Source organism: Crinia signifera, chromosome 4 (assembly GCF_055691185.1).
Source record: "Crinia signifera chromosome 4, ASM5569118v1, whole genome shotgun sequence".
Classification (NCBI taxonomy): Eukaryota; Metazoa; Chordata; class Amphibia; order Anura; family Myobatrachidae; genus Crinia; species Crinia signifera.
The window spans coordinates 42,071,577-42,095,630 of record NC_139220.1 but is presented as its reverse complement, the minus strand read 5'-3'; the positions used below and the strand labels follow the sequence as shown (position 1 = coordinate 42,095,630).

At 43.6% G+C, this 24,054-nt stretch overlaps 1 protein-coding gene across 2 annotated transcripts in view; it reads right to left on the bottom strand.

The window, feature by feature from the left end:
• TSPAN9 (tetraspanin 9) overlaps positions 1-24,054 on the bottom strand; it is a 378,125-nt gene that overhangs the window by 245,198 nt on the left and 108,873 nt on the right. For both annotated transcript variants that reach the window (XM_083181644.1, XM_083181645.1), the window contains exon 3: positions 17,332-17,369. The gene's annotated coding sequence lies outside the window, so the exon portion shown is untranslated. The remainder of the gene's footprint in view (positions 1-17,331; positions 17,370-24,054) is intronic.

Here is a 24,054-nt window from a genome sequence, read left to right as displayed (position 1 = left end):
AAGAAATTAACAAAAAATGGTTTAACCTCAATATCCCTGGAATCAATTAACCCATATGGATCCAGCCTGGTATCAGATTGAAGGCCCAGCGATTTGGGTTTGACTGAGATCAACCTCGAGCTTCAGTGATGCCGAAGGGGGAACTGGCAGCCGTTGGAACCGAATTGACCCGATTGTGATGGATCGGCCTGATAAATCGGACCAAATGTCATGTTTTGACAACCCGTCCGACCTGATGCGCGGTCCAGTGTGCATTGGAGTGGGAAAATCTTATGGGGGGGGACGCTGGGAGCTGGCAGGGGGAATGAAGAGTGGGGGGCGGGGGACTCACAGAAGAGTTGAGCGGACACTGGTGGGGGAGGTGGACGGCAGTGTTTTCCCAACTCCTGGCTTGGCAGGGGAGCAGGGAGATGAGCTGCCGGGAAAAAAAAAACTTTCAAATGAATGGGAGGCCGCTGATTGGTTGAGCATCCACTCAACACTTCTGTGAGTCCCCTGCCCGCCACTCTTCATCTCCCTGCCGGCTCCCAGCGTCCCCCCAGCCCGGCTCCCTTCCGTGGTCCAGCTACCCGTGAAAATGTGCACGATTTATGACAAGCAAAACATGGCACATCAAGTGCCAAATCGTGTCAGACCCCTCCCGGGGAGCTGTCGTGCAAATTAGGACCGACTTGTCCATCAGCCTACTGTATGGGGACCTTAAGAGCACACACCGAAACTGCACTGGCTTCACTGTGACTGGAAGTTGCTTCTTATTGGTAGTCTGAATTGCCAGTCACCCAAGGCAATGCCATTGGTGTGGTGCACGGCACGTCCATACCTAGTTACGGCACTGCTGTAAATGATTGTGATCTGCCTACTGTACGGAACTGCGTAACCCGTCAACCCTTTATATATTAAGGATTAATAAAAAAATTCCTTCTAGTTCAAAGATCATTGACTAAAATGTCCCAACTAGAGCACCGGACAACAGGATAATCTCCTTGAAAGCTATTTAAATGAGGTTATTGGCTAAGAAATGTCAATGTCTGACATTAATCCCTCATGCATTTTTTCAGCGGCATAGAACGCTCTATCTGCATTTAGTGGGCGTCTATTACATCCTGCCTGCTTTATTGTATAAACCACAATGTCGCACAGCCTTTTATGCGAGATCAAATTAAAATCCTGCAGATATGCAATTTTTTTGCTATAAAAGCATAGTAGAAACTAGGTAATAATCCCTTAATTCCTCTATTTACATGCATTAAACGATAATCTATTTTATTTATGTTGTAGGAGGAAAAAAAATAAAGCGATTTTGTTATTCTAGAGCAGTGTTTTTCAACCACTGAGGGCAGTATTCAATGAAAAAGTTCTCCGTGCATGGAGAGCGTTTTATTTAGCTCTCCATGCACTCTCCGTGTTCCGGAGGGCTCGCTGCCACTCCTGCTCCCTCTATTCAATGTGGTTAAGACTCGCCGCCACTCGCGGCGAGTCTTAACCCCTGCAGGGAGCAGGGAGCTTTCAGGGAGCCGGAAGCAGCCAGAGAGATTAAAGTCTCCCTGGCTGCTCCAGAGGACTGTGGAGGGGAGGGGGGCTCTCCAGGACCCAGGCTGCACCCCCCTATAGCCAGCGGGGGAGCCAGTATTCACTGCACCGTTCGTGCATAGTTACGTTCGGCTGCAGTGAATATATGAATATCTAATGAGCGGCTCGAGCGCTCCGGCCCCCTGCTGGCTGCACTGTGTAAAAAAAAGAAAAAAAAAATTAAAATTTATTTTTTTTTATTAAATATATATTCATGTGCTATAAGCACATGAATAAAAATAACATGCCCCTTCACAGAAAAAAAAACCTGATTTTTTGACACCAAAATTAAAAAAAAAAACCTTTTAGATTAAAAGTTCACATTCCAGCTCTCCATCAAAAGATGGAGAATTTCTACACGGAGAGAGATGGCGAAAATTACTTAAAAAGACGGCGAATATTTCACATTGAATAGGGTTGCTCGCTTTTGGAGAGCAAAAGTCTCCATCCAAGGCGAGAAAAGCACAAACTCGCCATAAAACACGGAGAATTTTTCTCATTGAATACTGCCCTATGCCATGGTACACTAGTGTGCCTTGAGCTGTTCTAAAGTGTGCCCCCAGATCTAGAGATGCCCAAACCAGTTTACAGCCACCACCAGTTCAACTGTTATTTACTGGTATATCTTATTTTTGTTACCTGTGGGGACCAGTGTGATTGTTGTTTTTTTCAATGGGGACCAATAGGTTTGTTTTTTTTCCTGCGGGGGCCAATGTGTTTTGCCCTGTGGAGAACTCATGGTATACCTTGGCAATTTTTAAATCTTATTTAGTGTGGTGCAAGGTAAAAAGGTTGAAAATCACTGTTCTAGAGGTTACCCGAAGCAGAAGCCGACAAGGTCCTACGTTGTATCGGTTTAATCTGCCGATTGCAAGGATGGTTTTGGCACATTTTATACTCTTCTGTTGAGTTTTAGTTTTGTGACTTTTACATACATCTGTTCTCAGTCTAAAAGCAAATATGTGAAGCTCACAGAGTTTTATCCTGAGGGTTGTCAGGCCCCAGGGAGATACGTCATGCTGGACTATATCTGTCCTTGTCACTGTGTCAAGTGCCCAGTCAGGACTAACCCTCTGTCTGTGACCGCCAGGGAATGTGGGCGAGAGAATCTACACTATTCCAAGACTACAGGGTGCAAAGACACAGGCTGTGATCAGAACACTCGCTGGCATGTAGTAAATACCTGAATCAATGACTTTCATGGTCCTACACTAATTAACTACCTCAGAGTTAACAGCGGATAAGTCACCAAACTGAAACTTGTTCCTTTATTTTAGGATTAACGTATGTCACAGTTAGACATATAGAAAAACACAATATTGGGGTCCCACCATAGCCTACCCAGCGCTACTTTTTCCCTTCCGGTTGTGTATTACAATGTTACACATGCTCTTAGCCAAATTTGCTATTTGGCTTTGTGTCATTATTAGTCAGTCATTAGGTGCCCATACACTTATACAATTTGGGCACTTTTCACCCGATTCCGAAGCATTAAACCCATAAATCGGTTGCAAAAGTGCCCAAAACGTAGGCAAGTAACCACTGATTCCGATATAATGTGCGGTCTTGAGCACAACGGACCCAGAGATTGCAAGTGCGGCACGTACGATTTATCAGATCCGGTAGCACTTCCTGGGGCCACGTAAGATACATCGCTATGTATGAGGTCCAGCCGCCAGGAAGTCCGGCGGCTCCCCGATGCGCAGTTGCAAAGGAATTGCATGCAAGACTGCATGGGATACCTCTGATAAGTGTATGTCCACCTTTAGTCGTGCACTGTATCTAAAAATAAAATCTTGAAATATTTTTTTTTTAGTAAGTATCAAATGCATCGGTCCCTCTGGTGAATTAATAAAGTCATAATCATAACTAAATATGTTTTTTATCCATTAGGTTGACACTCCTGTATAAATAGGTTAGCACTGCCTACCTCTATAACTAGATCTGTGTGTGAGTTTCGCTCCACTCTGATCCTCCACGCACCTTACACCACATTAGTGTTACTGTAAACTCCTGAGAGCTCCAGAAAACCTGATACCACCGCCAGGTTCTGTTTCTGTAAAGTATCTGATACTGTACATAGAGACACAGCCTTTATAGTAAATATGCCAGACAAGAAAACCGATGGAAGTAATAACTGCCGTGACTGGGAAACGCTCTTCTTCATCTCTGCTTGTAGTGGGGCTCACCTCCTCCTCCTCCTCTTCTTAGGGTCAGGTTCCAGACTGTGCACTTGAATTACACGTTATACATGTTACCTTATTCTGTGCAGGACTATAATGTAGTTACAGTGTAGTTAAACTGGTACATTGATGCATTATCAGTATACTACACACTTGCCTACTTTTGAAAACTAGTTTCAGGGACTTTATAGTTGGCAGTAAAATTTTGCATACCGGCATTTGCGGCTCTTTGGTAAGGGAAGGGGGGGGGGGTTGTTGGTAAAATGAGTATGAGTTATTGGGTCGGACAGATTTTAGGTCAACATGCATTCGGACGAGCTCTGAAGCTCGACGTCTGAAATAGGTCGACATGTTTTTCACAGTTTTTTTTTGAGCCGACATGTGCCGACAGGCGGTATTTCATGTCCTACCATCCGCTATGTCGTGGTGGGAGAATAAAGTAGCATGCCAAATGCAGCGAGGCACCGTTCCCGATGCATGGTGAGCCATGCGAGGGGACGCGATACAATTTGATGTTGTCATGCCGACTGTGTCTAAAAACCGTGAAACCCTCATGTCCACCTTTTCACTGCCGACCTTGTTATTGTCAACCTAATTCTTGAGTCGACCTACCAACCGTGTCCACCTTAGCCACATCCACCTATGTCATGTGTCAACCTAAACCCTGTCGACCTTCAATGGTCAACCTAATGCATTTCAACCTACATTTGTTCGACCAATAACCCATACTCATTTTATCCCCCCCCCTTCACCAAAGAGCTACAAATGCCGGTATTTGACAGGTGGAGGAGGGGGCTGTAGGGGAAGGGGGCCTATGGGCATGCAGGAAACATACCTATCCTCCCGGGTAAGGAGGAGCATGCTCATTCACTATCACATTGTCTTGAACAGACTTTGGTATATATTCAATTGACCGGGGGAGCATGGCACCTGGAGCCGGGACACGTCCGGGTGAGCTGCTCTGAATCGGCCCGGCGGCAGTGGGTATTGGAGTTGGCAGTGGGTACGGGAGTCAGCTGGTGGGTCCCTTCGCCGGCCAAGTGAGCCTCAATCAGCGGCAGAATCCGACGTTGGGTTTGGCTGCTGCATTGAATAATGGATGCCGGATCCATTCTGGCAAAATAATTTTTGAATGGATCCGGCATCAATTGAATATATACCTTTGTATTTGGTGCTGCTCATTCACATAGTAACTCATAACAAGAACAAATTTGCATAATGGGAAGCTACGTTCATCACCTAAGAGGTTTCTTTTAAAGAACACCTTGACAGAGATGGAACGCTGAAACGCGTTGATGGTAAAGCGAGATTCTGGATCCTGCACACCAGCTGAGCAAGAGATAAAAAGATCTAACCCAGCTGCATTATATTTCCAGATTCTTTAGAATTCTTCATTCTTTTTCCTCCCTTTTTTGAAAACAGTAAATAAGGATAATTCACTATAGAAGCTTCTGTTTTTCCCTTTGGTGTCTGTGTGAGGAGATGCCTATCGATATTTGTGAGCAGCATACGGATTGAAAGGAAGAATAACAGCTGGAGATTTGTTTGATATCGGCACACACCTGACATTAAATGTCACTGCAACATTGATCAATATGCACTTTCCATACAACAGCAAAAGTAGCGCACGGTTTACTGCTTTTATTCATATTTTCTATTTCTGATGCTCATGAGACCATTATGAAGAGAATGAAGAACTGAGAAATCAAGAGTCTGCTTAAGGCAGCGGTTCTCAAACTGTGGGTCTTGACCCCAAAGTGGGTCCCGACCTTCTCAGCACGGGGTCGCGACTCCATGTTGCTGACCATCAGGCTGGTGACTTTTCTTATCTCAGTCAGTGATTCAAGTAGTCTGAAAAATCTGTTGAATTGTCTGTTATTTTAGACTCTTACCATCATTCTGTACCTCCACAATACTGCCATGTATGTGCTGTCTGCTGACTACACATGTGATGTGCTGACCTTCTGCAGTCACTTGCTGGGGTCCCGTAATTATTTTTATTGTCTATGGGGTCCCAGAGCAAAATAGTTTGAGGACTCCTGGCTTTAGGCATTTATCATACAGGAAAAGTGAATGAGGGAGTGATTTTGGTTGGTGCGTAAAAGTAAACTCCTTCTTGAATGGACAAAACCATGCGCACTGCAGGTGGGGCAGATGTAACATGTGCAGAGAGAGTTACATTTGGGAGAGTTATTTTGTTTCTGTGCAGGGTAAATACTGGCTGCTTTATTCTTACACTGCAATTTAATTTAGATTTCAGTTTGAACACACCCCACCCAAATGTAACTCTCTCTGCACATGTTACATCTGCCCCACCTGCAGTGCACATGGGGCCTTATTCTGATCGGTGCGGCCCGATCAGAATATGCGGCCACGACCGTGCAGGCGAATCCCCGCCTTCCATACGGATCGCCACCTCCGTCCGTACGCGGATATGTGGCGATCCGCATGAAATTGGACGGGGATACGCCTCCTCCGTCTTGGGAGCAGCCCCTGCATTCGATGGTCGCCGAACATCGAATGCAGGGCCGCACGCTCCACCAGGTCCCGCCACACAAGACCACACGGACACTTGTCCGTGTGAAATCATGTATGGGGGCGGGCAGCTGACATCCGGCGATGTCAGATGCCCGCCCCCTACACACGCGTCACGGCCTCATTACCATGCATACGCCCCGCGTTTGCATGGGAACGCCCATGAAACGCGGGGCGTATGCATAGGGTAATGAGGCTAAGTAGCCCCTCACGCCCCTCTACGCCCCCTGTGCGGCGTCTCAAGAATACGTGCGGCGAAATCGCCTGCACATGCGCAGAGTGACCTCTGCACATGCGCAGACGATCACCATCGGCGGGACGACCGCATGCGGAGAAATCCGCACCGATCAGAATAAGGCCCATGGTTTTGTCCATTAAAGAAGGATCACCCCCTGAGTCAGAGTTGGGAGCAAAGCAAAATAAAGCATTGCAACTGGACATACCATGCTGCACTGCAGATGGGGCAGATTTAACATGTGCAGAAAATGCTAGATTAGGAGGGGCATTTCCGAGCTGAAATCTTAAATTCTGCTTTTTTACTCTTACTGTATAAGTGGAAATACTAAGAGAGACCTCCGGAAGGAGAAATAAGAAAGGGTAGTTCGCTCTGTGTCGCATGTACCAGAAAAGGGATCAGATACACACATGGTAGTGGCAGAATCATGCGGGAAAGACATGGCCTCTCTCCCTACACTGTGAATAGATGTGTGCACATGCAGGACACTACAGTCCATGGGTGCGACAGCAATACAGTCCCAGAAAAGCTTCCGACTGAAAGCGGAAGAGTTAAGTATGTTTTATAGATGATTCATTTATTGCTTTCATTTTTTATTTTTTGTGAAGCCTCACAGTAATGCTCCTTGTGATCTTTTACTTTGTCAGTATATTAATTTTATTTATAAAGCACACACACATTACACAGACAGCATTAGACTATTCGCATCAGTACCAGCATGTTACATCTGCCCCACCTGCAGTGCAGCATTGTTTTGCCCATTATGAGAACAAATTTGGGTACTTATGTATTGGCGCCCGATTTTTTCATTGCATGCCACTTCTTAAGGCATGCGATGCGATTTTTCATTGTAAAGACCCGATTTTTAATTGTATAATCACCCATGGGTGATTTTACACCCCCACTATCCAACTACGCATGGTGTTGATTTTATATAGTGTGGCGAGCGCAGCGAGCCACCGAGCCCCGCAAGGGGACGCGGATTACTTTACATGTATTCTGCGTCCCCTCGCGGGGCTCGCCGTGCTTCGGGCACGGTGGCTCGCTGCGCTCGCCACACTATATAAAATCGAGTCCATGCGTAGTTGGATAGTGGGGGTATGAAATCACCCATGGGTGACTATACAATTAAAAATCGGGTCTTTACAATGAAAAATCGCATCGCATGAATTGTATGGCACTATATTGCATGCAATGCGATGAAAAAATCGGGCGCCCAGATATTACATAAGTACCCAAATTTGTTCTGCGATCAGGTCTAATTAGGCCCAATGACATATTTGAGCTCCAGTGCACTGTACACATAGGACTTTATTCTGGTTGACTCTCAAGGCTGCGTATACGCAGCCTTGCAAATCCACCAGAGGCCGCCCTGCGAATACCGGTTCGCCTGCCCCCCATGCGCACGTCATGCTCTTTCGGCCAGCATGCGAATGGATGTTTTACATAAACATCCAATCACAGGCCAGGGGGAACTCGCACATCTTCTGATGGTCGCCGAACATCGAAAGATGCGGTACGTGCACGCATATCAAAAGTGACTCTCAGGTCGCTCAGATATGCGAGTACATTTGGGAGGAAATGGGTCTGGTGATGTCAGCTGCCTGCCCCCGACGCCAACTTCACCGGGCGATTTTCATGGGAACGCCCAGTGTTTTCATGGGAACGAACATAAAATGCTGTGTGTCCCCATCGGAGAGTACCCCGGCCCACTGACCAACGTCCCACCCACCGCCTGCAATGTTCAGTGATTGCACGCAGCCGGCGTATGCGCATTTGGAAAACATCAAGCTTGCATGCAAAATCGCATGCGAGCAAACGGACCGGAATAAGGTCCATAGAATAAAGGGATTTTGATAGGCAGGAAGGTTCCCAAACCATTGGGGTAGCGAGAGGTAATACCATACCTCCCAACAGTCCCGATTTTATCGGGACAGTCCCGATTGTCAGGGCCTGTCCCGCTGTCCCACCCGCGGGCGGCAGTGTCCCGCGGTGTGGGGGGGCTGTTGGGAATCCCCCCTGTCAGCTGCTAAGCAGCGGGGAATAAACACTGTGTGCATTACAATCCGAGTTAATGTACTGTAAGAGGTTCCCAGCTTAGCCAATATGGTGGATATTCAAGAACAGTCACAAAATTCAACATGACTTTCTGTGTAAGTGCCAAATCCTACCACGTTAATCAGTCACTTCCAATTATAAGAAATGCACAGTACCCTGCCCTGTGCTAACCAGCACTGAGCACAAGGTATTAGCATGTAAATAAAGAAATCAAAATATAATTTACATTAAATAAATCTGACAGGTGGAACACGTTTGACAGAGGGGGAATAATTCAGGCCTGCATTTGCTTTAGAGACCCGCAGTTACCACCAGACATTGCAGCTGCAGAAAATACAATTGTAATAAGTAGATACCTATGGCAAAAGTGCAAGTGGCCATCGATAGTGTATAACTATGCAATGGATGACCATCGATGTTTTTACATATCGATGGTCATCCTTTTTTTTTTATTAATGATTGGCCTGTAGGCTAATCAAAATAAGGGGCGGGGCTTTGCGGGTGTCAGGTCGGAGTCCCAGCCCCTTGTGGAAAAAAGAGGAAACAAAACTATTCGTTGAAGCTTGACATCGATGGTGGGAAACCATCTGGTTCTCCCGCATTGATGTCAAAACTATTTGACATCGGACATAAACCACCAATGATTTCTAATCATCGATGGTCGATGGCCATCCCTAATTAAAAGCCCATCAAAATGACGGCTTCTGCAATGTACTTTCTCTTTGAGCTGTGACAGTTTTTACTTTCACTCAGAACTGTGACAGTTTTTAGCCCACAAACTCTCCACCCCACCCCCCACCAGTCCCCATCTGCTCCTACCTCCAATCTCTGTCTCCACAACTCCCTCTCTCCATATCCAACAAGTTTGAAACAGATCAGAGTCCCTGCAAAAATTGCTTTCACTTTCTGTTATGACATCTTTTAGCACACAAAGGAGTAATTTGGTCCATAGAAATGGCTACTAGTAGTCAGTGGCGCAGTACTTCACCTCATAGAGGTGAGGAGTTGTTAGCCTTTTACATATATAGATTTGTCACGGCTATGGATAAAATGGATGGATTTGCTGACAAGGATGATGGGTAAACATACACTGACAGAGCAGACTGCTGTGTGTTGAGCAGCAGAGGGTTCTGCCCTACCTCCATCTCCACATGTTCTCTGAGGTACAGTACAGCCACATACACACTAGACTAGAGTATATATAGTGAAAGATATCCCTCAGAAAGGGCTTTCTAAGTGATATTGTTCACTATATTGTCTAGTGTGTACACTCAATATCGATAACGATGCATGCACCCGCACATCGTTAACAACGAATGTTGTCTGTTGAACATGCAGGTCAATTTGGCGGCCGATATCGTTCAGTGTGTAGGCACAATATTGTCCGCCCGTGTCAGTGGCTGATATAGCGAACTATGGCCCTTATTCTGGTTGACTCACTCTTGCACGAATTTGCATGGTGGACCAATGTTTTGCGTATGCGCATACACTGGGAGCATGCGAACTCGGCACTAAATATGTTCGCCGAGTGCACGCTCCCTGCCTTTTGACTGGGGGGGTGGAGAGGGTGTGGGGTGCCGGGCAGGCCCATTAGTATATGTCAACGCCGTGCATTTCATAGGCGTTCCCATAAAACCACTGGGCGTATACATGCTAAAGCATTCATGATGCACGTGCGTGGGACGGACAGCTGACATAACCAGATGTCAGCTGCCCGCCCAATTCCCTGGAAATCTACACGCATATGTACAAGTGGTCTGGACCACCCTTACAGATGCGTGCACTTTCAGCATCATTCAATGGTCGGCGACCATCAAAGAAGGGGGAGGTTCCCCCTGGCATCTGAACGGATGTTTATGTTAAACGTCCATTCGCATGCTGGGTGAACGAACCCGGCGTGCGAAGGGGGGCGGCCGTACCACCATTCACAAGGCAGGTTCTGGATGACTCGCAAGGGTGCAAATTCACGCATGAGCGAGTCAACCAGAGTAAGGGCCTATATCCGCATCGGCTGGTTTGGCTAGTGTGTATGGGCACACTAAACCTATCTTCCAAAAAAAGAAAAAAAAGTAAATAAATATGCTGACCATGAAAGCCATTTAAATCACCAGACGTTTTCCAGGACCCAATGCCCAAGATTGTAGCTAACGATGGCCATACATCAGACCAACTTTCCTCCAAACATCTAACTAGTTGGTTGGATGGATGGAATAAAACTCTGGTACTGGACAGGAGCAAATGTAATATGTAACTCAGTAATTTGCTCCCAAAAATTTGTAAACGGTGGAAACAGACAAAAACTCTCGATCAGACAAGGTTCCGTAGCAGAACTTGTTCGATTTTTTTGTTTTTGTTTTCAAATAGTAAAGCAATTACAATTGTCTGATCATGCAAACATTAACGGACAATGTCAAATAAGAACAGACCGATCCAACATCACATTGAATAGTAAAACATAAAACGAAATACAAAGGAAAACACAAACGGGAGGGAAGGGATGATAACTTATATATTTGTGAATCGGTGACGTACAAACATCACTTCAATCAAAACAAAAGACCAGCAGTTACTCTTTTTAGTAAATTCCACGTAGTACCTTCAAACAGTTTAAGAATACGAGATTGGGATTGCATAGAATTATAAATTACTGAACCTGTATGAATGGAAAAATTTGACTGAATGTTTTTACCCATTTTCCTGGGTTTGTGAACAAATTGCTGATTGCCATTTTCTCTCGTACACCAGTCCAACCAACCAACCAACTCAGGCCTGAAAATTCCTAATTTAAAAACGATTCTTAAAACTTAAATGAGTCTTTATATCCCAATGATTACAGCAAACACTAACTGTTGCAGATTGCTGCCCCAGGATGCGTTCTGCTACTTAATAAGTACTTGTGCCAAGTCGTCTAAAAAGAAGATGAAATATTCAGAGGTCTGTACTGTTGAGGAAGCGTCTGGCTGCTGTTATTATGAATGTTCACTGTCGTTTCATAAAAAAGGACTATTAAGTATTCAAGGTGTTTGTCTCAGCTGCTTCGAAGCATTATTCGGAATATTAAAATGATTTCAAATTAACTGCAAGCTTTGAAAAGAAAGAAAAAGAAAAGAGCGAACAACTTTGTTTCTTCAGTCGGGAAGAAACTCCAAGTCACAAGAACTCCGGGCTAGCAGAGAGGATTCTGGTCAAAGGTCACCGTCTCCTCTATTCTGGATAGTTCCTGGAACATCTGCAACAGCTCCATGCATAAGATTTTACAATGTATGCTTCTTTTTTTTTTTGTCATGTTGATCTGACCCTATTAAGCGCTATATCAAAGGCAACGGCTGTATCTATTTCATCAGATGAAAACTATCCCCCCTCCTGCATCTCTACCAGCTGTCCAGACCTGTGTCTCTAGCTTTGTACTTTCAACTTCAAGTGATCACAGAAAGTGTGTGCGCTAATCCCGTTATTTGTCTAATAATACCACTATTTTGAAAATCACCACAGATTTGTGGATTCTGTTACCCAACATATGGTGTATCTCAAGCACTGGAATATAAATGGAAACACATTCACATAATGAGCATTGTGTGTCTGTTTTAAGTGTGTCAGTTATACGGAGACAATACACCAGGGAAAACTATTTTTTAACATTAAGGACAGGATGTATTAACATACATTGCCCCTCACCACGCCCCCACCACAATGTTAGCGCATATGTACAATACCTGTGATGTGGTGTGCCCCCCGCACACCACATCACAGGTATTGTACATATCTGGGCTCTGCGGTGGTAACCGGCATCTCCTCCTTCCCCCTGCAACCGGAAGGACATCCCCGGCTGTGACATGCTGCTGGTGGAGGAGGAGCAGCAGCACGGAGGATGGGAGGGGGGTAGGAGTCTACGGCGGACAGCGGGTGGCGATACCCTGCCTTGCGATGATGCGGCAGCCGGGTATTAGTACATTTCAAAATGTGGTAAAAAGAGTGTTTTACCGCATTTTTGTCTTAGTACATCCCACCCTCAGTGATGTGTGCATCCACACATTGGACGAAATGCGTGACCCTGCACCATAACAGGGTTTTACCGCACCCAGTATTGTCTACGCCATTTGAACACATGGAGGGAAATGTAATAAGACGAGAGATTCAGAAAGTGAGAAATTTGGGGGGGAAAAGCCTTTTTTTTAAGCGGCAATCATTTACGCTGCAAAAACAGTGTAAATGATTGCCGCTTTTAAAAGAACTGGAGATTTCTTACCAAATCTCTCACTTTCTGAATCTCTCATCCTATTACATTTCACCCATGATATCATGATATAGTGTGGAGTGGGCGGGGCCACCAGTGCCAGGATTTAAATCACTGGATGCACAGTAAAAAAATAGACTTTAATGTAAAAAAAAATTTAGCACAAATAATTGTCTAGTAATTCAATTACCCACCATTTTTACTGTGTTAAAAATGTCCTGTTTTAATGGGAAAAAAAACAGGATAAGTTCACAGATCCGTGTATTTTATGTTCATGGCCACAAAAAGGGGCATTATAATTCTGGCGATCAGGGACAATTGAATTAACCCCAAGGGAATACATTAGCTACAGTAATTTTCCTATGGCTAATTGAATCCCCCCCCCCAAAAAAAAAAAATTTGATTACATTGAGGATTATTTTACTTGTTCACACAAGAGATTTCCTGTCAGCAATGCTATTATTATGTAAATACTGTACAATGGAGAAATGTTTGAGCCTACTACGATTTTCAATATGTGCAAATGTTCCTGTTTTTTCGAATGGCACATAAAACGCTCTACATTCTTATTGTCTGTTTGGGAATGGACCATGTAAAAATTGCCTTTTTTTCCCTGCAGTGCAGCTCATAGTGGAAATGTGCAGCATAGAATTAACAAAAAAGTAACATCAAATACAGTGTAGGAAAAATGGGGCTGTCTTAAGAATTTTCTTTACATGCATAGAAATGCCTATTAGTAAGATTGAAAGTGATGCAATATTCGGATTACATCATTATGTAGAAAGTACACAGGGGAAAGAGACCCCGCTTATGAGATTTTACAATCTGCAGGTGCTTTAGCTCCTTTTGCCTTCAAAACAGCATAAATTCCTCTAGGTATACTTGCACAAACTCAGGGATTTTGTAGGTATATGATTAACCTGTCATACCAAAAAGGTTACATGTAGGTTTTTATATGTGGGATAAAACACAGTCATTAAATGAAACAGAAACAGCTGTGCGGGAGGCTAAAAACTGGGTGAGGAACAGCAAAACTCTGCTACAAAGGAAGGGTTGTAAAAGACAGTGAAAGTATGTAGGAAAAGGCGTGGCAGTCAGGTCTCAATAAAGATATGAGCAAAAGCAGGAGCATTTATAAATATATGCTTTCATTGTGTCTTCATTGAGGTCCTGGGTGCCACACCTCCTTTGCCCCCCCCCACACACAAACACACACACACACACACGCTGAACTTTATTTAATCTTTGCACCCACCACAAAATTTGCACTGAGAAACTTCGCCTTAGATACCAGAAACGTAAACCAGATTGTAATCCATTTGGGGGCCATGGATTAGTTGGATTTAGTGCATAGCAATACTTCTGCCATATACAGTACTATATATACGAAGGTAAGCTATGGAAAACTTCTCTATGAGAAGAGATATGTTACATGATATATATATATTTCAATGCCACATAAAACAGTATGCCCTAAAGTATCTCCACTATTTATCACTATGTATATATTAATATCTTGACCTGGATTGATTCAATGCACAGTTTATATGGATCTAATGTGCAATGTTGAAAATGACACCAATAAAACAAAGACATACAGTATAATACCACTTTCACATCGCCGACACGTTTTAAAAACCGGTATTTAAAACGGTTATTAAAACGGGTCAGAGCCTTAACATTGCCGCAGATTACCGTTTTAAATACCGGTTTATACCCCTTTCACATCGCACTTTTAAAACGGTAAATTGCCGTTTTTTTTTTTCCCTTTTTAAAACGTTTAAGCCTGCACTGTGAATGCATAGCATTGTACACATTCACATTGCACAAAAAACGGCAAGGAACCGTGTAGGACTCTGCTTTTTACACGGTTCGAAATGCCAGTTAACTTTAAACGGTAAATCGGCTGTGGTGCATTCACAGTGCAGGCTTAAACGTTTTAAAAAGGGAAAAAAACGGCAATTTACCGTTTTAAAAGTGCGATGTGAAAGGGGTATTATTGAGCTACATAGAGAAAAAACTTGGACATATTCTGCAGCATTTCTTGTTTGTTTGTTTTTTGTTTTTTTAAAGTGTTTTATTTTTTATTATATTGTATTTAGTATTTAGCATTATTCTTCCAGAGGAAAAGGATGGACAAATATATCTATACAGAGAGATGGGGCAGAACCAGCCTGACCATTACTCCGGGTACAGGGCAGAGTAAGGCACCACAGAGAGGAGGGTACTGGCCAGCTTCGTATACAGACAGCACTCAGGGTATTTGAAATACCTCTCCATTTACAGAACTCTGCCGCCATTTTCCCAGTGATTACAGCGCATATGCAGATCTTCAGGAAAATGGCATCCACATCATTTACACACTGCTTACAGTGGTAAGTGTAAGTTATGGGTACAGGGTGTACGATGTACACAGGACCATCTTAACAGCATTGTAGGCGCTGGGCAAGCATTGCGCTGGGACCCCTACACACCCAATTATGGGAATCACTTAAAACAAACCATAACATGCCCCTCCTGCAGTCCCATACAATTTCTCCACATGCTTTCATACAGTGAATGGCTGTCAATACTCTCATTGGTGGAAACTCAAGCCATCTACCAATCAGCATGCAAATTGCCAATCACTGTCTGCTTGCTGCCTGGGAGGCAAGGAAAATGGTGCCTCACCACTCTTGTGTGACCAAAACCTGTCCTTACTTGGAGGAACCCTAGAATTGTGGGGCCCAGTGCGTGATACATTAAGACGGCCCTTGATATATGGCCCTCCCTGGATACACTGTACGCAAGATATGCTCACAAGATATTTTACTCGATTATATAGTTTGTCTATTACATTATTACCGTATCTCACATGTCTGTGCAAGATTATATTCATCTGCTCACCTGACACTTATCGACTTATTGCTTCTGTTTGTTCTGCATATATAAAGGAGCATTTCCAATGAAAACCTATTTTTGCTCCGACATACACATTACTGGGAATATAAACTTGCTGTATTTTGCAGTAGTAAACATGATAAAGAGACTTGGTTCTTTTTGAAGTTGCTTGACTCCATATTTCACAGAATACACAACGAGGTGACTGTTAAAATGTATGACCTTTAATAACCCACAATTAAAGTACTTAAAAAATATATTGTGCCGTAATCTTAACTCTCATAATCAAGATTATCATTTTGATTTCAAAATCAGTAACTTCTTTTAAATGGCCTATATATCTGAAATCTATCCCTTTCCTTTATTGCGCTAAAAATCTACTTGCTTTCTTTATATGCAGTATAAGTATTTAAGGAGGTTAATTGGAGAGATCAATTAAATACAGTAAATTACAGCGGCTAATTGACCCCTGGTGGGGAGGGGTCCAATTATGGGATTTTGATTCACTTGCCTGCAGGCAGGAAAAACAAAATCAGCGATAAGTGCGGTTTTTATCAACCGCAAAAGCAAAAACACGGAAATCCGGTCCCTATGTCTTCACATGAAAACAGGTATATTTACCCCCAAAAAATGGGCATTGATTTTTTTTTTCTCTGAGAAAACAAACAAACAAAAACATTGTAAAAAATAAAATAAAAAAAGGGTATTTTTTGGGGGCAGGTGGTAATGTCTTCCACAGATAATGAAGACTTCCCTTAAAATGTTTATTTCTACAGTAAGGAGCAAGCACAGATAAGAATGGCATATATACACCAGACACAAGTCAGAAGACTCATTAGAATATATCAGAGGTGTTCATTCAATTGAGTCCGAAAAGGGGCAAAGCCATGGAAGGGGAGGGCATGGCCTTGGGTGGATGGGGCATGACCTAACAGCCTGACCCTTGTTTTTGTTATTTTGGCAGGGTGTCCAGCACTAGCCAAGCAACTGGGCAACCCCAAGTTCTGCTCACTGTACTAGAGTCCGTGGAAGGATATTCATTTAAGAAAGATGGTGGGCAGTCAAGATTTATGGCAGCTGACTGCCTTAGGATCTCTACAGTGACTGTTTTTTACGTCTCCACTTTTGACTGCCTTTTGTTACTCCATCCGTACCACTGGTATAAGTGCAAATTTGCTTTATTAATATTGATGGCACAAAACGATACATATATGATACTATGAAATCACCATTAAAATGTCCTAATAACATATTCTCTGCGGTTTCTATACTTTGATTCTTTGGATGGAAAGCATGTGTACTGTCAGCAGACATATTTGGTGAAGTTCTAAAATACAGCCTTCAATGTCAAAAAGTTGGATGAAACGTAAATCACCTTAAAGTATTAAAAGAAATCTGTTATTTTCAGTTGCTGTACACACGGCTTTCACATGTCAGTTTAGATTTATTAATCTCTTAAATTGTCATTTTCAGCCCAGCTTCTGGACAAACTTAATATCGGCAATAAAATTACAGATGTCCTTATTTTTCTTGGTCAACTTGGAAGCCCAGCTGTGTTCTGTTACACATTATAAATAGTACTCTAGTCTGCCAATGTGCAATAAAAATGGCAACAGATGATGTAATATGGGACTTACCTGGGATAATTTTTGGAAGCCGGTTGTATCTGCGGAAACTGTAGTCGAAAAAAAAATAAAGAAAAGTCAATAAATAGAATTACCAACTGAATATACAATTATAAGAGCGGGTAAACAAACTGATATAGTCCAACAACTGAATAATCACAGGTTGACTGACCATGCTATAAAATAACCATTTAAAACAGTTCATTTTTCACCTGGGAACGAGAATGCAACCATTAAGAAGGGCCTTATTTTGGTTCACTCTTTCTGACAAAATCCTTCTTAGATGGACAAAACCATGTGCACTGCAGGGGAGCATATGCAAAATGTGCAGAGAGAGTTAGATTTGGGTGCGGGTTTTACTTCAAAGTGAGATCTATATTGCAGTGTAAAAATAAAGCAGCCAGTATTTACCCTGCACAGAAACAAAATTATTCACCCAAATCTAATTCTCTCTGCACATGTTACATCTGCCCCCCTGCAGTGCACATGGTTTTGTCCATCTAAGAAGGATTTTGTCAGAAAGAGTGAACCAAAATAAGGCCCTTAATGAGGAAGAATATAAATTGTTTCAGTCATTCTTGCAGTCATGAATAGACACTAAATTATACAACAGGTCACCTATGCACAGCAGGAAGCCATTTTGAACTGAACAAATATTTTTGAACAAGGTATCTTTCAATGCAATAGCAACCAGTGAGGTCTGCACCTGCTTATTACTTTATTGGGAAACTGAATGGAAGTTTACCCATCTCTAAGGTGAAATTGAAAATTGCTAACTTTTCTGATGTATACTTAAAACAAAGTACAGATATTAAAACAGATTTTAATATGTTGTAATGAAAGATGAACCATATTAGGCTAGTAAACATATAAATAAAACTCACTAAATTCTTTGTAATCATAGATTCCATACTAATATGCATTTTTACATTCATATGTACGAGTTAGGGGTTCAATGTTGTGAACACTGCTTAATTGATCTTATGGAAGCACAATGAGCAATTGCATTCTAGGGATAAACCATACAACCAAATATATGTTGACGAGAATGCACGCTCCCGGAAGAAGGTGCAACCTAGGCTTAATGGGAATACGGCCTTGATTGAGGCATTTGGAAGGTGGGACAGTTGGAAGGTATGAATAAACACATATGGCGTATTCAACATTTTGTTGTACTTTTCCCATCCCATCGCGATAGTCCATACATGTCAGTGGAGTATTTGCGTGATGCCATATTTAGTAAAGGGAGCAGAGCCTCAGAGGCACATCGGATGGAGGGTGCGGTGCTTCGAACAAGAATCCCACCAAAATTATTTCAGGTACGTGCCCAGCTATTTTTTAAGGGTCTATGGGACAAATTCAGACCTGATTGCAGGATAAATCTGTTCTCAAAATGGGCAAAACCATAAGCACTGCAGGTGGGGCAAATGTAACAGGTTACAGGAGACAGGAGAGTTATGGTGTGTACACACGGTCGACATGCTGCCGTGCGATGCGAGTCCCGATGCGATCTGATGGCATCGGGACTCGCATCGCACGGCAGCATGTCGACCGTGTGGGACCATGAAGGAGAGCAGAGGACAGTACCTGTCACCAGGGTGCCGGGATGTCAGCGTGCTGCGACACCCGGCGCCGCGGCACATCAAACAGCTTCCCCCCCCCCGCCCTCCTCTTTAGGCGGACTTCTTCCGGGTCATCAGCCCTGCAGCGCAGCCACAGGAGAAGCCCCTCTCCCTCTGGCCGCCGGAGCTATAGTGAGTATTCAGGCACAAAGACTGTATAGTGCAGATCTGCACTATATAGTCTTGCCTGCCCTCACTATGTCGCTGCCGATTTGCGCTCACTCGGGAGCGCGCATCGGCAGCGCATCGGGTTCGCAAGCCCTGAAAAGTACACAATCGGTATGCGATATGGCTTCCGATGTGCACTATATCGGCAACATCGGAACCATATCGCACCCGTGTGTACACACCATTAGATTTGGGTGGGGTGTGTTGAAACTGAAATCTAAATTGCAGTGTAAAAATAAAGCAGTCAGTATTTATCCTTCACAGAAACAAATTAACTCACCCAAATCTAACTCTCTCTGCACGTTACATTTATGTACACCACCCCATATGCTTCAGGAATCTCTCCCAAGTTTATTTAAGTGTGAGATTAGTTATGTGCCCCCCCAATTAGGATACATAGCAAGATAATTATAGTTTATCATAATATACTAATACTATATTCTTCCAAACATGATATACATCCATTTGCCCATTCTAATATACAGCAGGAACATCTCTCCTAGTTCTTTAACATATACGTGATTATTTCCAATACACAACTAACACCCAAAGGGGGTTATTCAGACCTGATCAATGTTGTGCGAATACGCACAGCGGCCAATAATCTTTCAAGTGTGCATCAGTACAGTTCCTTTGCGCTTACTCTGGCCAAAACAGCGATAAAGTATTTTTTGATTGCTAGCTGTACGCAAGTTCACTGACAGGAAGCTGGTGTTTGTGGGTGCCATTTACTGGGAGTGTCAGGAAAACGCAGGCGTGCCCAGGTGTTTTCAGGGAGGGTGTGTGACGTCAGCTCCAGCCCCGATCAGCCTGTCTCTATCGCATAGTTAGAGTAGGTACAGTAGGTTCTGGGTTAGTCACATGGGTGTATTCAATGTTTTTTGTGAACTGTGACAGCGTGCAGTGCTGTCACAGCTCGCAGGGTCAGTATTCAACTGACTCCCTGCACGAGCCATTTCCACGTCGCTAGGTTTTTGCAGCAATGAGGAAACGGTGTGTGTGGCCGCTAAAACAGCGAGGCTCAGGGCTAAATACAGCGGGCTCCTGCATTAGCCGCGAGCCTCACTGCTTGTGGGAATCCTCGCCATTATCTAAAAGCGAGAATTGCTCTGGAACGTAGGATAGGGTGAGCGGCCGGCGCGGGGGTTAAACTGTCGCATTGAATACGGCCCATAGACTGCACAGACTGGGAAAGTCATTCAAAGGTGAGTGAATTGCGTATGGATTTGTGATCGGCATGATTCCCGCAAGCCATTCGCAGACTTGCACCGGACGAGTTTTCACTCTGGCGGGCGTCTATCTGGTTACAGGCATCTGCTAAATTGCCCCACTGCAATCATGTCGGAATACCCCCAATATTCCTTGCACTACATAGTCTTTGCTGGCGTCCACTTGTATATCAAGCAAACTGATCCTCCCAAGTTCACATGATCTGTTACTGGAACCCTGCCATCCTCCACTGTAGTCTCTGCATGGTCTGCAATACTAGTCACCTGCTGTACAATCGGCTATGAACTCATCTCCAGATAACTCCATTGTTCCTTTAAAACATTCTAAAAATATTGAGAGTGCGGCATGTGGGAGGTCTATAGCATTATAGTGAGCGGTGTTTAAATTTAGCTGAAACTAAGCCAGGACAAACAAATGCTCTGCCATCCGCCGGGACTCATTCATCAGTATAACTTACTCGCCTGCAAGTTCTCATTTTATTTTATTTTTTATAGAAGATACAGTTTGCAAATTATGTGAAGACATTATCAAGATTCATGACAGACAGGCCCCAGTTAGTCAGTGCTATTCATTCTAGTAATATATAAGTGTGAAACTGGAGTATCCGAAAATGTTTAAAACCCCATAGGACTACTGTATTTATATGAATGAAAGAACGGAGTAGTCAGATGTGGTCTTAATGCCGCACAGAATGATTGTCTCATAGCTTCACGAATGTTGTGTAGCGAAAAACTACTTCTGATACATTCTTAGTGTTCATTCTAGCACTCCATTTTTATTGGTAAGCTGCTCAATCAGAGGTCTGTCATTCAGGTGCCAACAGGGAGGGGTAAATCTGGTTAGGAAAGAAAAACAGTTTGTATCCCTATTGCACACTGAATGAGAAATATACATATAATAATCAGACAATACAGAGATCTTGGTTGCATATATCTGCAGATATAGGGTTAAGCCCCCAGGCCGTACGTCAAGGCGTCTCTGTCACAGAGACGCCTTGACGTACGGCCTGGGGGCTTAACCCTATATCTGCAGATATATGCAACCAAGATCTCTGTATTGTCTGATTATTATATGTATATTTCTCATTCAGTGTGCAATAGGGATACAAACTATCATTCTAGCACTCGCCATCTTTGGAAACCCATGCAGTTCCTACTCCCTTCCTGGGGTGTCACTGTCTGCTTTAGTGCTTCTAGCACAGGGTAGTCTGTATATCAACACTGATATGCAAATCGGACCTGTTCTAGAAACACCACAGCAGACAGCGACACCCCAGGCAGGGAGGAACTGCATGGGTTTTCAAAGATGGCGGGCGCTTGAATGAACACTGCATTCTGGTTAGGCAAGCAAGAGAAAACCAAGTCATGCTCGGACTTGCTGTTCCCTGCCTTTCAACATATTTGTACAATTGTACAATTGTTAAGAAAGTCATGCTTATTGACAGCAGTTACATGCTCATTGCCAGGGGTTTCAAGCTCATTTTCAGGGAGTTTTTATTCACATTGCCAGTCATTGCCAGAGGCAATATATATTGTTACACAGAACCTGTAACTTCTGTATAGGTACTGTATATACGCTACCCATTAGGACCTCTAGTATATATCCATTTGTCCAGTAGGACCTATAGCATCAGTTTCCTCAGAGGCATTTTCAGCAGATTCCATGGATGGCTAGACACATTGGAATCTGCAGAGACCATGCACCCCCACAGTTATAGCTCCCCCAAGCCACTGCTTGGACTGCAGTATCATTGTTATGCCACCACCCTCCTCTAGGAATCGGTAACTTGGTGGAGTGGGATCATGGAACCTGGGTACCTGGTTTGTTTCTATGGAAAATAAACCAAGATTCGCCCTCCTGTTAATCAAAGTGGGTGGTTCCGACGCATTCCTGGTTCTTTCCATGTCACCTCCAATGGTTGGCCAAGTTCCTCTGTGGTTGTTGTCTACACCCGCACTGGTGGCTGGGCTTACCCCTTAAGTTAAACCACTACCACAACATTCCCCCCTCTGTTTATCTCTTCACTGGCTCCCCATTCCTTTCCGAGTTCTCTTTAAACTCCTCACCACCACCTACAAGGCTCTCTCCTCCTCCACAGCTCCCTACCTCTCTTCACTGATCTCTATCCACACTCCCTCCCGTCCTCTTCGCTCCATCGCTGACCGCCGACTGACCTCTCACCTAATAACCTCCTCCCACTCCCGTGTCCAAGATTTCTCTCGCGCTGCCCCCCTGCACTGGAACAACCTCCCGCCACCCATCAGGCTATCTGATTCCCTTACCTCCTTCAAGCGCTCCCTCAAAACCCACTTTTTTCGACTAGCCTATCCCTTCTCCTAACCTCTTTTGATCCTCCTATCCTGCCTCCGTTCCCCTCCGTTCCTACTTATCCTATTGTATTTCGTTCGTCCACCCACCTATTTTTAGTATGTTAACTCTTATGAGCAGGGCCCTCCTTCCTCACGTACTCACCCTACCTCATTACCTCACCTGTGCTCCTGTCCTGTTCTTCCCTTCCTCTACTTCATCTTCAGTCTCCTTGACAATTTTGACACCTACTTCTGAACTGATGCTGATTTTAGTTCGACCAGCTATACCCCTATTTATACTGTATCTTTCAACACACCCTGTACGTTACCTTGTAATTTGTTTTTTTTGTTTGCTATGTACGGCGCTGCGGACACTTTGCGGCGCCTTATAAATAAACGTACTACTACTACTACTGGTGGGTCCTTCCTATCCCAATCTGACACTAGCAGTCTGCAATAAGCATTCCGCCACATTTACTACAATGTCCAAAAATGATCCAAACCAATAAATATCAGACTTGCTCTTATTCCCTTTATACACAGCACTCTTTACTTGACTTAAGAATTCTGACTGTGTAGTTGCCGGTGTTCGACTTTAGAACACTGAGGGGTAAATGTATGAGGTTTGGAGAAGTGGTATCTATCCCCATAAAGAATGTTATGTGCAAGGTGGTAATGCACCAGCCAATCAGCTCCTAACGGTCAATTTACATATTGTAGCTGATTGGCTGGTGCAATATCACCTTGCACTTTATGTACTTTATGGAGATAGATACCGCTTTTCCAAACGTCATATATTAACCCCTGAATACCGGCAACGTCCTACTCAGAAACAATGAGGAACCGGGACTAACAATATACTTCTGCTCATTCAGCAGATAGGTGTTCATTAAATATAATTTGTGAGAGAATACACATCATTTACTAATTTGGAAAAGCTATAAAATAATACCTATTAATAGGAAAGGTTTCAGGCTGAGCAATCCCATGGCAAACTGTGCAGTTTGCTGTAATATGCACCAACCTCATGTGACATACAGAGCTGTTTTCTCTGTTCACTTCAAAGAGACACCAGATACAGAAGATGATTCAGGAAGTGCTGAAGAGAACATTGCACTCAGAAGCGATAGTATCTGCTATTTAAATACTGGCCAGTACCATCCGGAACAGTACATGATGATACTCCATGTCTGCACTGGATAAACTCCTCGGAGATTCTTGTCTGAGCTCTATGACGTCCAAAGCCACACTTAATACATTAATACTTAGAGTGTGGGTGCTGGACGGTGTGAGAGCACGGCGGGATGGGCAAAAGGTTTAATGTTATGATACCATAACCGCTTAGATATGGAATTGCACATAAATAAATCAATACAAGAATATGTTTTGATTACTTTGTGGAGTTT